Source organism: Pteronotus mesoamericanus, unplaced genomic scaffold (assembly GCF_021234165.1).
Source record: "Pteronotus mesoamericanus isolate MK-2021 breed Mesoamerican mustached bat unplaced genomic scaffold, CSHL_Meso_final contig_41, whole genome shotgun sequence".
Lineage (NCBI taxonomy): Eukaryota > Metazoa > Chordata > Mammalia > Chiroptera > Mormoopidae > Pteronotus > Pteronotus mesoamericanus.
The window spans coordinates 6,603,436-6,620,625 of record NW_026555152.1 but is presented as its reverse complement, the minus strand read 5'-3'; positions in this window follow the sequence as shown (position 1 = coordinate 6,620,625).

The following is a 17,190-nucleotide window of genomic DNA, read 5'->3' as shown; positions in this document are numbered from 1 at the left end:
TTAATATATTTTATCTTTAATTGATATTTGAATGTTCCCTGGTTTTTGCCATTACAAATATATCAATATTACATTAAATGGTACTAGTTAAATGGCCTTAGACATTGGTACTTTGGTTACCTTTATTTTTATTAGGTAGACTTCTACATGTGTTATTACTTCACCAAAAGTTGTGTGTATGTGTGTATTTGATTTATAGATATTGCCAAATATTTTTTAAAAGATTGCAGCAACCCTGGCTGGGTGGCTCAGTTGGTTGCAGTGTCATCCCATCCCATACGCCAGTGGCCCCCAATCTTTTTGGCACCAGGGACCAGTTTTGTGGAAGACAATTTTTCCACAGACTGGAGTCAGAGGGATGGTTTTGGGATGATTCAAGTGCATTACATTCAAGCTCACCTCCTGCTGTGCGCCTGGTTCCTCACAGGCACAGACCAGAACCGTCTGTGGTGTACACCAAAAGGTTGTGGGTTTGATTCCTGGTCAGGGCACATACCTACTTTGCAGGTTCAGTCCCTGGTTGGAGCATATGTGGGAGACAACTCATTAATGTTTCTCTCTCTCTCTCTTTCCTTTTCTCTCTCTAAAATAAATAATAATAATAAAAAAGATTGCAGCAGCTTGTATTGTATTTTTAATGTTTGCCAATTAGCACATTGCTTAAGATAACCATCCTATTAATGGTTTGTAACTCTCACTGTGCATTTTATTTTCATCTTCATTTCCCTTGACTGTGAGGAGAGAGGATGAGCAGCTTTTTGTATTCGTATTGACTATTTGATGTTGTGGAGTAGTTTGTGTGGTATCAGCAATTGTAGCCCCGTGCGAGCCAGACCTTGAAAAAGGGCCTGTAAGTCTCCACCAGAATGCTGGGGATACTGGGAGGCAGGCATGACCTGACGCTAGCACCGAGGGTTCCCATGGGAAATCTGGCCTAAGGAATGCATTGTATCCGTTGAAGCTTGCTCTGCTTTGTACCGTCCTGATAAAGAAAAACCAGGTGCCTGACTTCAAGGCAAGAGAGAGAATTCCCAAGTCCCTGGACCATGCCTTAATGACCTCTGATGTCAATGTGTCTAGCAGACCCTAACCTAAGACTGATCTTTATGTTCCTTCTATTTTTACCTAGGATCAGTGTCTGTTTTTCATTAACTGTAAGCCTTCTGGCACTGATTGATGAGTTATGTATGTATGCTGTATACCCCTGCACAAATCTTCTCAATAAAAGCCACTTGAGAGAGGGGTTCAGGGCATTCTCCACTAGGGAGAATTGCCACCCCTTTCTCCTGACAGGCAAGTTGTGTCTGGAATGACTCGCTTCTTCATCTGTGGCAGCCAGGAGGACTTTGCAGGATGGAGTCCCCTTCAATTTGGATTTCTCCTTCTGTGAATTGCCTTAGTGCTAAGACTTTGCATATTTTTCTGCTAGGTTTCTTTTCTTTTTCTTGCCAATTTATAGAAACACTTTATACATTAGGATATTTATGCCTTTATCTATAGCATCTGTTGCCATATTTGGCTCCAATCATTTGCCTTTGACTCTGCTCATAGTATTACCTTTCTATATTTGACTACCTTTTCCCTTATGACTTTTTTAAACTTTATTTTTATTGCTGACATTATTACAGATGTCCCCATTCCCCCTACCCTCCACTCTGCCCATCTATACCCAGCTCCCAGCCCCCTCTCCCTCTGGTCACCACCACACTGTTGTCTGTGTCTGTAGATTATGCAGATGTGTTCTATGGCTAATATATTCACCTTCTTTCATCCAGTCCCCCCTCCCCTCTCCTTTCTGATAGCTGTCAATCTGTTTCATGTATCTATGCCTCTGTTTCTATTTTACTTGTCAGTTTATTTTGTTTGTTAGGCCCCACATATAAGTGAGATCATATAGTATTTGTCTTTCTCTGATTGGCTTATTTCACTTAGTATAATAGTCTCTAGGTCCATACATGCTGTCTCAAAAGGTGAGATTTCCTTCTTTTTTATAGGTGCATAGTATTCCACTGTGTAAATGTACTACAGCTTTTTTAATCCACTCATCTACTGATGGGTACTTGGGCTGTTTCCAGATCTGGGCTATTGTAAAGAACGCTACTAAGAGCATAAGGGTGCATATATTGTTTCAAATTGGTGTTTTGGGATTGGGATCACTAGGTCAAAAGGCAGTTCCTTTTTTAATTTTTTGAGGAAATTTCATACTGTTTTCCACAGTGGCTGCAGCAGTCTGCATTCCCACCAGCAGTACGTGAGGGTTCTCTTTTCTCCACAACCTCACCGGCACTTGCTGTTTATTGGTTTATTGATGGAGCCATTCTGGCAAGTGTGAAGTGATAGATTGCACTGTGGTTTTAATTTGCATCTCTCTGATTAGTGATGTTGAGCATTTTTTCATATGCCTATTGGCCATTGACTTCTAAATCTTCCATCTTGTTGAAGAAGTATGAAGTGGAGGTATATCTTTATTTTCTTCCAGAAATATGACTCATTATATCAGTATGCATAGTTATCAAACTCCTTTTTCCCCACTTAAGTTAATTGTCCTGTTCATCATTTATCAAATTCCTAATACTCTCTTTTGGACTCTCTACACCGACTTTTTTAATGTGCTTACCTCAAAACTGTTTTGATTACTGTGATTTCATGTTAATATTTTTCAATATTCACTTCTTATAACACTGAACTATGATTTTTTAATTCTGAATGAAAGTACATATGCTTTATTGAATTACTGTTATAGTTGAAGTAATTGTGTAACATTTAAAATGTTTCTAAATTCTGTTTTCTGTGCTGGATTATTATACATACAAGTGAAGAACCTTTTTTAGTTAAACTTGTCTTTGAAGCCAGCAGAGGGAGTGCAAGGCACTGTTTTACCTGTAAGGACTTAAAAATCATGTATAATAAAAATGTGTTCTCTTACTGATTTATGGAATAAATTTAAGAATTCAAAACATTTATTCTATCAAATATATTTGCTGATCAAAGTTTGTAGCTACATAATAAAAAAATTGCCTAAATATTTATAGGTCCTCCGTAAGTCACAAAATTTAGATAACCTAAATTTCCTTTTAAATGAAGAAAATTTTTGACATAAATTTATGTATTGAATGAAGATAATGTAAACTTTAAGTAAGGTATGGAGTATAATAAATGTGATCCTGACTTATTTTTGAAAATCAAATTCAAGAAAAACTCAGAGTAATGACTATAGAATAGTTAATAAATGTTTATTATTTTGTCACTCATTTTTGATTATATGAACAGTTTTCTAATGGTAGAATGTACATATAAACAGATGAAAATATTGAATGTATAATACTTTTAAACAGTTTTGAAGTACTTATGTCTTTAAAATGTAAGGACTTAGAAAACAAAATTTGAAAAGCTAAAAGGTGGTTGACAAATTAATAGAAACTTATAAATGTGCTAATTTATATTAGATATTTTGAAAAAGCTGTATTATTCCAGTGGCAATTTTTCTCTGCATCCTGCTGTTGTTTGATATTTATAACTATCAGAATGATGGAGACTACTATGAAGTAGAAAATGCTTCACTGAACCTCTCAATAGCAGTAATTCAATCAAGCAAAGGTTACGAAAGCCCTGTGGGCCACTTGTTATGTGATAGCAGAGGTAGACCTGATTTTGTTGTACCAAATATTTTTTAAGCCAGGAAGCCTCTGCATCATTGGCATTTCCATCTCCAACTGGATTATAACTGACAGCATTAAATATTCTCATATTTTTTTAATTTAATTTATTTATTTTTTCAAATACATTTGTCTCTGCCTACCCCCACCACTTTCCCTTGCCCCCTCCCTCCCTCAACTCTTCCCCTTTGGTTTTGACCATGAGTCCTTGCTGTATGTTCCTTGACTTTCCCCTTCCCTTTCCCCCCACCCCCCTGCCTCTTTCCCTCTTGCGTCTGTTGGTTTCTTTTCCTTTCAGTGTTGCTGGTCTTATTTTCCTTGCATCTTTGTATTGTTGTTTAGGTTCCACTTATAGGTGAGATCATATGGTATTTGTCTTTCGCCCCCTGGCGTATTTCACATAGCCTAATGCTCTCGAGTTCCATCCATGCTGTCGCGAAGTTTAGTATTTCTTTTTTTCTTTCCGCTGCGCAGTATTCCATTGTGTAAATGTACCAGTTTTTTGATCCAGTCATCTACTGATGGGCATTTAGGTTGCTTCCGACACTTGGCTATTGTAAATTGTGCTGCTATGAACATTGAGGTGCATAGGTTCTTTTGAATTGGCGTTTTGGGATTCTTAGGGTATGGTCCCAGCAGGGGAATCACTGGATCAAAAGGCAGTTCCATTTTCAGCACTTTGAGGAAATTCCACACTGCTTTCCACAGTGGCTGCACCAGTCTGCATTCCCACCAAGAGTGTACTAGTGTTCCCTTTTCGCCACAGCCTTGCCAGCACCTGTTGTTTGTGGATCTGTTTATGATGGCCATTCTGACCGGTGTGAGGTGGTACCTCATGGTGGTTTTGATCTGCATTTCTCTGATGGCTAGTGATGCTGAACAGCCTTTCAAATGTCTCTGGGCTCTCTGTATCTCCTCCTTGGAAAAGCGTCTGCCCAGGTCCTTTGCCCATTTTTTGATTGGATCGTTTGTCTTCTTGGAGTGGAGTCGAGTGAGTTCTTTATATATCTTGGAGATCAAACCTCTATCTGATGTATCATTAGCGAATATATTTTCCCATAGAGTTGGCTTCCTTTTCATTTTGCTGATGTTTTCTTTAGCCGTGCAGAAGCTTCTTATTTTGATGAGGTCCCACTTGTTTATTCTTTCCTTTATGTCTCTTGCTTTAGGAGACATATTGGTGAAAAAATTGCTGTGTGGGATATCTGAGAGTTTCCTGCCAATGTTCTCCTCTAGGACTTTTATGGCGTTGTGACTTATATTTAAGTCTTTTATCCATCTTGATTTTATTTTTGCGTATGGTGTCACCTGAGGACCCAGTTTCAATTTTTTGCATGTAGCCGTCCACCTCTCCCAACACCATTTGTTGAAGAGGCTATTATTGCTCCATTTTATGCTTCTGCCCCCTTTGTCAAATATTAGATGCCCATAGAGACCTGGGCTTATTACTGGGCTTTCTATTCTGTTCCACTGGTCTATGGGTCTGTTCTTGTGCCAGTTCCAGATTGTTTTGAGTATAGTGGCTTTTAGTACAGTTTGATGTCCAGTATTGTGATCCCTCCTACTTTGTTTTTCTTTCTCAAAATTGCTGCGGCTATTTGGGGTCATTTATGGTTCCATATAAATTTTTGAAATGTCTGTTCTATTTCTGTGAAATATGTCATTGGTATCTTAATAGGGATTGCATTGAATCTATAAATTGCTTTGGGTAGTAGGGACATTTTGATGATATTAATTCTTCCAATCCATGAGCATGGTATATGCTTCCATTTATTTGTGTCTTCCTTAATTTCTTTCTTCAGTGTTGTATAGTTTTCTGCGTACAGGTCTTTTACCTCTTTGGTTAAATTTATTCCTAGGTACATTATTTTTCTTCTTGCTATATCAAATGGTATTTCTTTTCTGATTTCTTCTTCTTCTATTGCATTGCTGGTGTACAAAAATGCCTTTGATTTCTGAATGTTGACTTTGTATCCTGCTGTTTTACCAAATTCACTTATTAGGTTGAGGAGTTTTTTGGTAGAGTCTACAATGTTTTCTCTGTACACTATCATGTCATCTGCAAACAATGATAGCTTTACTTCCTCCTTTCCTAGTTAGATGCCTTTTATTTCTTTTTCTTGTCTGACTGCTGTGGCTAGGACTTCCAATACGATGTTGAAAAGAAGTGGTAAAAGCGGACATCCTGGTCGTGTTCCCGATCTTAGTGGGAAAGCTTTTAGTTTTTGCCCGTTCAGTATGATGTTGGCTGTAGGTTTTTCATATATGGCCTTTATTACGTTGAGGAATGCCCCATTTATTCCCATTTTGCTGAGTGTTTTGATCATAAATGGGTGCTATACCTTATCGAATGCTTTTTCTGCATCTAACGAGATGATCATGTGGTTTTTGTCTTGTCCTTTATTTATGTGATGTATTACGTTTATTGACTTGTGTATATTGAACCATCCTTGCATCCCTGGGATGAATCCCACTTGATCATTGTGGATAATCTTTCAAATGCATTGCTGGGTGCGGTTTGCCAATATTTTGATGAGGGTTTTAACATCTATGTTCATCAGCGAAATTGGCCTGTAGTTTTCTTTCTTTGTAGGGTCTTTATCTGGTTTTGGGATCAGGGTGATGCTGGCCTCATAGAAAGAGTCTGGGAGTCTTCCGTCCTCTTGGATTTTTTGGAATAGTCTGAGAAGGACAGGGGTTAGCTCTTCCTTAAATGTTTTGTAAAATTCTCCTGTGAAACCGTCCGGCCCTGGGCTTTTGTGTGCCGGGAGTTTCTTGATGACTGCTTCCATTTCCCCAGCTGTTATCGGTCTGTTCAAGCTTTCTGTTTCTTCCTCCTTCAGTGTTGGAAGATTATACTTTTCTAACAATTTGTCCATTTCATCAAGATTTTCAAATTTCTTGCCATATAATTGTTCATAGTAGTTTCTGACGATCCTTTGTATTTCTGTGATATCGGTTGTTATTTCTGCTCTTTCATTTCTGATATTATTAATTTGGGTCCTCTCTCTTTTTTTCTTGATGAGTCTGCTTAAAGGCTTGTCAATTTTATTTATCTTTTCAAAGAACCAGCTTCTGGATTGGTTAATCCTTTGAATTGTTCTTTTCGTCTCTATGTCATTCAGTTCTGCTCTAATCTTGACTATTTCCTTCTTTCTCCTTGCTCTAGGATTTATTAGTTGTTGTTTCTCCAATTCTTGAAGTTGTAGTGTTAGGTCTTTTATTTGAAATGTTTCTATCTTTTTTAGGTAAGCCTGTATTGCTATGAACTTCCCTCTCAGGACCGCCTTTGCTGTGTCCCATAGGTTTTGGACTGTTGTCTGTTCATTTTCATTTGTTTCCAGAAATTTTTTTATTTCTTCTCTTATCTCATTATTGACCCATGCTTTGTTTAATAGTCTACTGTTCAGTCTCCATGAGTTTGCAAGTTTTTGAAGTTCCTCTTTGAGGCTGATTTCCAGTTTCAAGCCCTTGTGGTCCAAGAAAAGGTTTGGTATTATTTCAATTTTCCTGAATTTGCTGAGGTTTGCTTTGTGTCCTATCATGTGGTCTATCTTTGAAAAACTGCCATGAGCACTTGAAAAGAATGTGTATTTTTCTTCCTTGGAATGTAAAGTTCTATATATGTCAGTTAAGTCTATTTGATTCAGTGTGTCATTGAGCTGCACAATATCTTTATTAATGTTTTATTTGGAAGATCTGTCCATTTTTTACTGTGGGGTATTGAAATCCCCTACTATCAGTGTGTTGCTGTCTATATCTTTTTTGAAGTCGTCCAACAATTTCCTTTTATACTTGGAGACTCCTATATTGGGAGCATATAAGGTTACAATGTTTATGTCTTCTTGATAGATTCTTCCTTTAAGTATTATAAAGTGCCCCTCTGGGTCTCTTTTTATGGCCTTTGTTTTGAAATCTACTTTGTCTGATACAAGTATGGCAACCCCGGCCTTTTTCTCATGCCCATTTGCTTGGAATATTTTTTTCCATCCTCTTACTTTCAATCTGTGTAGGTCTTTGGCTCTGAGGTGGGTCTCTTGTAGGCAGCATATGTGTGGGTCATGTTTTCTTATCCATTCAGCTACCCTGTGTCTCTTGATTGGGGCATTTAGTCCATTTACATTGAGAGTTATTACTGATAGAAACTTACTCATTTTTTCTCTTTGTACCTGTGTTTTTCTCTTTCTCACTCTTTTATTTCATCTTCTTAAACCAGTCCCTTTAGCATATCTTGGAGTGCTGGTTTGGTAGGGATGTATTCTTTTAGCCTTCTTTTGTCTGGGAAACTCCTTATTTCCTCTTCTATTTTAATTGAGAGCCTTGCTGGGTAGAGCAGCCTTGGTTGTAGGCCCTTGTTTTTCATGACTTGGAATATTTGTTGCCATTCCCTTCTGGCTTGTAGTGTTTCTGTTGAGAAGTCAGCTCCTAGGCGTATCAGGGCCCCCTTGTACGTTACTTTCTCCTTCTCCCTTGCTGCCTTGAGGATTCTCTTTGTCTTTGATAGTTGCCATTTTAACGATGATGTGTCTTGGAGTGGACCTCCTTGGGTCCTTCTTGAGTGGGGTCCTCTGTGCCTCCTGGATCCATGAGACCCTTTCTCTCCTCAGATTAGGGAAATATTCCATCATTACTTTTTCGAGGAGGTTCTCTATCCCTTGCTCCTCTTCTTCTCCTTCTGGTATCCCTATTATATGGATATTACTGCGTTTCAGGTTGTCCTGCATTTCCCTAAATGCCTCTTCATTCTTTTTGAGCCTTTTTTCCATTTCTTGTTCTTTCTGGGTGCTTTTTTCTACCTTATCCTCCATCTCACTGATTCGATCCTCGGCTTTAACCAGCCTGCTTGGATTCCTTCTACTGTGTTCTTCAATTCAGAAATGGTATTCTTCATATCCTCTTGTGTCTTCTTGATAGTTTCTATGTCCTTTTCCAGGCTGACAGAGTTTGCTGTAAGATCCTGATAGTTTCTCTGCAGTTTCTCATCGTTATCTTTGAGCTGGCTGAGCTCATTGAGCTTCCTTAGAACCATTGTTTTGAATTCCATATCTGATAGTTCCCTTGCCTCTATTTCATTTAGCTCTCTCTGTGGGGAGTCCCCTTTTCTACTCATTTGGGGGGAACTTCCTTTTCTTCCCATTTTTGTGAGAGTCTGTTAAGTAATGTACTTATTTATTTATTTATTTTTGCTTCTGCTTCAATTGGGCCATCTAGATTTCCTGACTTTGTGGGTTAAACTTCTATGGTAGTAGGCAGGTCTTTTTATTTATTTGTTTGTTTGTTTGTTTGTTTTCCTTTACTTTTCTTTCTGGGCCTGCCTCTGATGATGTCAGTTGTTGACCCTATATGGCCTTGGGTCTTTTGTTTGAGCCTACCCGGAGTCTACTGTCTGTGTCTGACTCCTGCTTTGGGCAGCTGTGTGACCCCTTCAGTCAGGGATCCACTATTTCTGTGGATCGCTCTGCACTCTCCTGCTGGCTCCTTGATTGCATTCCCTGGCCCGGCAGGATCCCCCGCCAGCCTGGGCTCACGCGTGCTTGCCCCAGCCCAGGGGGCTTCTTCGCGACCTCGCGTACATGTCTGGCCCCCCAGGCTGACGGGCACCCCAGCACTGGTCTGTTTACCGTCTTCTATTGTGTGCTTTCCCCACTTTTGGCTCTTTGGATGCGTTTCTTGCCCTCGCCAAATGGAGACTACAGAAATGGGAGGAAGTCAGCTCCAGGACTCTCCAGTTAATCCTGTCTCCAGTCTCTCCTCCTGGGACTCTGGGCAGCTCTGTGACCCCTTCGGCCCGGGATCCACTATTTCTGCGGTCTGCTCTGCACTTGCGGGCCCGCATGGGTCGATTTACACCTTCCCTAGCCAATCTGCGCATTCCCTCGCAGGCCCCATCGATGCCAACCTGTGGGAGGCCTTGCCAGCCCACACAAGCCCTCGCCAGCCCGCGCGGGTCCACACACACACTTGCCAACCCTCGCGGGCCACTTGGCACAAATGCGCGCGCCTGCACTGGGTGGTTTTGGGCTCTCTATTGTGTGCTTTTCGGCTTTTGGCTCTTTGGTAGCTGCAGAGTGGAAGGTGCATTATCACCAGGGCTCCACCGGCCACCATCTCAGTTCTCTTCACAAAGTTTTCCTCACCAGTCTTTTCCCAGGCACCAGCCCACCCTGCTGCCACCTCTACCCAGAGATCAAGGAGGGTGGCTGCCACTGCAGTTTTTGCATTGGCCCTTTAAATGTCTCTTTGCATCCCCAGCCACCTGTCTCTGGCAGAGAACACCCCTAAGCTTTTCGGGGTTGCCTTTTGTCTGTATTTTCCTGGTTTTAACTGCTATAGTTTAGAGGTCCCTGTTTATGATTCAGACCCCGTTCTTCTCGGGAGGGAGCTAACTGGACGTTTCAATGTCCCTCTGGTGCTAGTGCCCGTAGGCACCCAGCCCACCCTCTCGAGCCTCCACCGCACTTCTCGCCCGTTGGGATGTGTGAGAGTTGAATCCACTGTCTGTCTGCGGCTCCAAGGCTTCTTTCCCACTATCGTTCCATTGTTTTCCAGGTGATTACTCCATTATTTAGTCGCAATTCCAGTTTGGTCTTGGGAGGAGGAGGTCTGCGTGACTCCCATTCACTCCTCCGCCATCTTTTTTCCCCCCAGGTAATTCTAAGGTACATCTGAAGTCCTGAAGTGGGGTTGTTCCAGGGTTAGTTAATTCAGTGGGTCACTAAAACCTCAAGCCCCCAAGGTTTCTCTCTGCCATCTCTCTGCCATCCTCAGCATCAAATATTCTCATATTTCTCCCGTTAACAAAATTATGAATGACCCTGCCTTACCAAGCTACCACCCCACTTATCTTTCCCAGTACAGCAACAGATATTTTTTAAGTTACATTCACTTGTTTTTTCTAATTTCTCTTGAATCCACTTCAGTCAGGTATTCACTCAATCAATTTTAACTAAACTGCTTTTGTAAACATTATCTATACCCTCCATATTGCTAAATGCAATAATCAATTCTCTGTCTTCATTCCTGTTCATCAGTATATACAGCAGATTTCTTCTTTCTTGAAGCATTTTCATTTGGCTCTAGGAAGGGGTGTCCAACCTGCAGCAGGTTGTTACTTAAAACATTTTGAGATTTTTGTGTGTGTGTGTGTGATTATGTGTCACAGTGTATTTAGTTTGTGGCCCAAGACAACTCTTCTTATTCCACTGTGGCCCACAGACGCCAAAAGTTTGGACACCCCTGCTAGGGCAGCTCAGTTGCCTGTTTTTTCTCCTACTTCACTGCTCATTCCTCAGTCTTTATTGTTACTTACCCCCATCCTCCTGACTCTTTGACATTGGATTATTACAGGACTTAGTTCCCATACTTTTTCTTAAGCCTCTATTGACAACATTGATGATCTCTTCCACCTCCTGGCTTTAAATAACATCTGAATGTTGATGGTGCTGAAGGTACATTTTTAATCCAGACATTTCCTTGAATTTCAGGCTCCTCTTGTGAAATACAGAAATTTAACATGTTCAAAACTGAGTTTGTGATCTTAATTTAGTCTTCTGCATGTCAATTAATAATAGCAATGTCATTATTCCATCAGCTTAGGCCAAAACCTTAGTGTCTTTGTTTTTCCTCATTCTGTATTTAATCTAGCAGTTAAGTCTCTCAGTTTTATTTTCAAAGTTTATGTAGAATTGAACCACTGTGATCACCTCTCCAACTCCATCCTCGTCAGAGTCACCGTCTCATATCAGGAAATCAGACAGGATTTTCCTAAATAGCCTCCTGGTTTGAGTCCTTGTACATCATCAGCCTATTGCCAAAAGAACAGCAAGTGACCTCCTGATTCTGATGAAAGGTACGTCATGTTTGTTTTACGTCTATCTGCTCAAATCTCTGAAATGCCTGCCCATCTCAAAGTACAAGCCCAGGTCTTTGACCTGCCCAAGGCCTAGCATTTGTCCCCTCCTTTTCATCTGTCTGATAACATCTGCTGTTTTCTAGCCCACTCACTCTGTTCCCGCCCCTCTGGTGTTCTTGCTGTCCAACATGTCAGGAGTTCAACTGCCCTAGGGATTTTGCATTGGCTTTTCCCTCTGCCTGGGAAAGAGGCCCTCCTGTCATGTGACTTGCTTTCTCAACTCACTCAAGGCTTTCCTCAAATATCACCTTCTCAGCGCGGCCATGACTGATCACCCTATTTAAAATTGCAATAGCCTCTGCTTACTATACCCAATCCCTCTTCTCAGGTGTCAGTCCATAGCACATAACCATCCAACACAGTGTATTTTATATTTCTTTGTCCTGTTTATTAACTCTTTCTCCCTCCGATAGATTCTGTCCCTTGAAGCCAGAGGATTCCTTTCCAATGATTCACAGCTGTTGTTTCTGCCTACAAAAGTATCTGGCATTTGGTAACTGGGAATTGAACCTGCAACTATTTGGTTCACAAGCCAGCACTCAATCCGCTAAGCCACACCAGCCAGCGCTAATCACAATAAATTTAAAGAGACCAATAATTAAATAAGGGAGATTGACAGACTGCCTAAAAATAAAATCCAGAAGCTATTTGTGGGTAATCAATGTAAAAACAGAGACATTGAAAGTAAAAGGATAGAGGGAAGGTGTACAGTGCAAACACTAACAAAAATAAATGCACTATAATGTATTAAATCAGACAAAGCAGAATTTATGAGAAAATGACTATAAAAACAAAAGTGGACACTTCATGATGATAGAAGATTAAAATGGCCATAGAGATATAAAAATGATGTGGTTAAATGCAACTAATAACAGCCTCATACATATACAAAAACTAATAGAATTGCAAGGAGAAATACATCTCTAATCATAGTTGGGGAACAGTAAAGCTTGTGATCATACCAACATCAAGCTTTAGACATGGAGCTGTAAAAATGAAGTTACATTTTAATAAGAAAAATTAAATTTACCTAATAATATTACTAAAGATATGTGATTTCAAAGGTCAAATCTTTTCTATGAAAAATATCCTACTTAATAGACAAGTTTCTCTTAACTCTAGCAATATCACCTCCCAGGGATCATTTTGTACAGGTTGAATATGTTTCATAGGACCATATTCTAAATGACAGGGTATATCAGGCAACTGGTTATCACAATTTTTAAATGACACTTTTATGAATATTGTTCAATAATATTTCATATGTACAAAATTAACAAAGATAACCTAATCTTGCTATTAAACTTGGTCCGTTAAAAACCTATTTTAAGTCAACAAAACATGTATCTTCTAAACTCTTGCAATAAATTGAAGCAGATTACCTTGAAAGTGCAAGTCTGAATAATCAGGAAAATTAGTTTACTGTAGGATAATGCAGTGTCAAATTCTAATCACATCCATTCTTGAACAATTCCTCTAATCAACATCACAATTAACATGGGTTTTTAGGAACAATTCAAAGTAAAAATCTTTTGCCAGATACTTTAGAAATAAATATCAATCCTCATACCTGCCTTGTAAGGCAGCCTGAGACCTCTTGACCACTTCCTGCTCGGGGAAGAGGGCGAGAATCAAGAGGGATGAGCTTTACCTTGTTCCATAGCACATATCCCAAATTCTAATATCAAAGCTCTCACTACTTGAAAGGTTTAAAAAAAATAAAGGAAGAAAAAACATTAGAAATTTTCATTTTGGGGAAAATTCACCCTAATTCAAAGTACAAGGGAGAAATTAACTACCATTCAGAATCTCAATCAATAAATTCTGTCATGTTTAGGGAAAATTCCTGGATCTCTATGTAAAAAAAATTCACTAGATTTACGAATAAAACCTGGGTTTCAATGCAAAATGTAATTTAAAATTCGGGACCTTTGAAACCTGGCCTATGACTCTTCAATAAGATTAAATTACAAAATCTTTACTGAAATAATCAGACAAGAAATATTAAAGGCTTACCAATGGCCCTTAGAAATACACAGCTACTGTTTTGTAAACTAAATTGCAGAGATCAATGCAAATCTGTATGGTATAACTAACTAGGGTATGATAATCATCTTTTAAAAGAATTCCACAGTTATAGTTCTAAACTTTCTTGTTTCAAACTAGAACATTGTGACAGTTGCTACCGAGCTTTGACCCATAAGGACCTGAAATGAAATATCTAGGAAAAGTAAATACTGTGAATTTCAACTTCTCTGTTTCTTAATCTAGAATTTTCCTCAAACGTTAACAAAAATAAATCATATGTATGCTAACGTTCAATACACCAATTAAACTTTGAAATTTAGTGGAAAACAGGTTAGACATTCATCTAATGGCTATTTTTCAGTTGAAATCATTCCCTCTGAGAGAATTAGAGCAAGTAAAAAAAATCAGTAATTACAACAAACTGATTCAAAAATAAAAAACAACAAAAACATTCTTTTACTTTCGTCCTTCTGTAAAATGAAAGTCAGACATAGATATGTAACGGTGGTAGTAGTAGTAGTATAATACCACAAAACAATCCACATCATTTCTTTTGTAAAAATTGTCTTAATTTAGGCAATAAACTCTTTGGCAAAAGTGCATAAAAAATGGAAAAACGACCCTGGCTGGTGTGGCTCAGTGGATTGAGTGCTGGCCCACGAACCAAAGGGTTGCTGGTTTGATTTCCAGTTAGGACACATGCCTGGGTTGCAGGCCTCAGTAGGGGGTGAGCAAGAGACAATCACACATTGATACTTCTCTCCCCCTTTCTTGCTCTCTTCCCCTCTCTCTAAAAATAAATAAATAAAATCTTTAAAATATGCTTTAAAAAAATGTAAAAATTAATGAAATATGACGTAAAAAAACTTGGATTAATATCCCTTATGCATATGTTTAAAGCAAGCGACTTTCATCCTGATCCTCTTTGCTTTGATTAGTAAAATATTCAAAATGCCACCACCTCTTGATATAAAACCCACTTCATTCTAGAAGAGGCTTTGAGGTGCAATATCAACACCAGCTTTATATGTACTATGACTTCATATATACTAAGACTCTATAAATTGCATCTGTTTCTTGTTTTATCAAGATGTGTGTGCGTGCATGTGCGCGCGCGCACGCACACACAGATATGCTGTCTAATTAGTTAGATTATATGGTTTGCCAAATAATCACTGAGTAGATATCATGGAAATCTGTTCAATATGCAAAAGAATGATTTTTATTTTCATCTTATTACTTAGTATTTTTGAATTTTGGCCTGGGTTGCGGGCCAGGTCCCCCAGTTGGGGGCGTGTGAGAGGCAACCACACATTGATGCTTCTCTCCCTTTCTTTCTCCCTTTCTTCCCCTCTCTCTAAAAAAATAAATAAAATCTTTGAAAATATAAATTTACTGTAATTACCTGTATATTTGTGCTTAACTTACTGTCTTACTAAGGGCTTTCTGTTTTCTCTTTTTTGTGTTCCTTTTATTAACATTCATGCCTCCTTTTGAATTGATTGAATATACTTTTTTTAAAAATCAATTTTCCCCTCCATTACTCTGGCAGTTTTATACTCTTAAATATGCTTTTTTGAGGGTCAGTTTGTCTTTTTTCTTTGTTTGTTTGTTTTCCTTTTTGGCTGCTTTAAATAATTTTTTAGAAGTTGTACTATGATTTATTTAAAATGTATCTTTTAATTTTTTCTGTTTTATTTGTTTGGGGAAATTTTTACTCATTTAAAAAGTAATGCTCCTGTCACATTTTTTTTCCTTTAATTCTGGAATCCACTTCCCATATGCTTGTTCGTCTTTTATCTTTTGTGCCTCTTACATCCTGTTCTGTATTTTCTCTTTGTCTCTTTGTGATTCATTAGGCATTTTTTTTTTGTACCTACCGTGTGGTGCACTGATTTTCTCTGCTGTATCTAATTTGCTGTTGAACCCACTTACTTAGTACCCTACTGTGTTTATTGTCTTCTTCAATTCTACAATTTCCATTTGTTTTGTTGGGTTTTTTTTTGAAATTTCCAGTTTCCTATGAGAATTTACAGTCTTGCCTTTTATCACCTGGACCACTGTAAGCATAATTATTTTAAGTCTTTTAGATAACTTTATCTAAATATCTGGAACTCCTATGGTCTGTTACTGTTGTGTTATTTGTATAATTGTTTCTTATTGTCTTGTCCCCTCATGTACATGGTTATTTTTATATGTGTGTCATTTCATTTGTAAAATTGTTAATGGAAGTCATTTTAGTTCTAGGGTTATATTATTTTCTTCCAGAGGGAAAACTTACTTGTTGGCCATGTGACTGGGAAAATAGCAATCTTCAGTTACTTCTATTCTAATAATTCCTGGGAAGGTTCATCATCCAGGGATTGTTTCTTCTAGAATATGACCCTTCAGAGTTTCAACTCCGAATGAAGAGGACTTGCCTGAGCCACACCATTCTGTCAGGGACAATTACTGTCCCTTTTAGTCCACTGAGTTTCAACCTTTTTCTTCTCATGGCACACATAAACTAATCATTAAAATTCTGTGGCAGCCCCCAAAGTATATATATTTTGCCTTTCCAACATAAAAATAGGTGTAATTTTGATTCATTCATACCTGATGGCTATTGCCATGTTAGCTGTTGTGTGTTTTTTTTTTTTTATTTGACAATCTAAGGGAAAAGAGGTCAGTGCTCCTGAATAAACAGTCAGGTATTGCATGTTTTAAAAATTCTTGTGTCGCACCGGTTGAAAATTGCTGCTCTAGTCCAATGAAGCTGCCAAATACGCTGAGCCAGCCCCTCTAAAACTAGGGGAAGAAAGACCTTAATATTTGAGACCTAACTTTCCCCCATTTTCAAACACTTAATTCTTCACTCTTTTTCTTTTTGTATTAGGTCATAAGTGAATAAAAAATTATTCAACATTTATAGTTTTCCATATCAATAGAGCTAGTCCATCATACACAGTCTGCCGTTACTGGAAGCAGAAGTCTGTAAGCTTTGATGCATACAGTAAATGTAATTAATCCGAAAGACAGCTTAGAGCAATTTTCTTAAGATAAACAGGTCGATATCTGTAGGGAAGAAAGTAGTTATCTTAATTCATTTTCTGGCCTACTTCTAGTCTTGTTATATATTCCTACTAGGATTTTGAATGTCAGTAACTATTTCAACAGTGTGTTAAAAAATAATCTCCTTTCTCCAGCACTTCCTCCTTCAAATACACCTTCAGCACAGCTGCAAAATTATCTATTTAAAGTGAAAATTTGACTATGCCATTCCCTTTCTTAAAATGCTCCCATGTTTACAAGAAGAAGAAAAAAAAACCTGCTAGAACCAATAAGCTAATTCATCAAGGTCACAGCATAAAAGATAAATATAAACAAATCAATTGCTTCTACATAGTATCAACAAATAATTAAAAATGAAAATAATTTCATCCAAAATAGCATCAAAATAATAATTAGAACTAAATCTGACAAAATACATGCAAGGCTCCTGGACTAAAGATGACAACATGTTACTAAGAAAAATTAAAGATTCTAAACAGATGGAGAGACATTCTATGTTCATGTTTTAGAAGACTCAAAATTATTAAGGAAGCATGTGTGCAC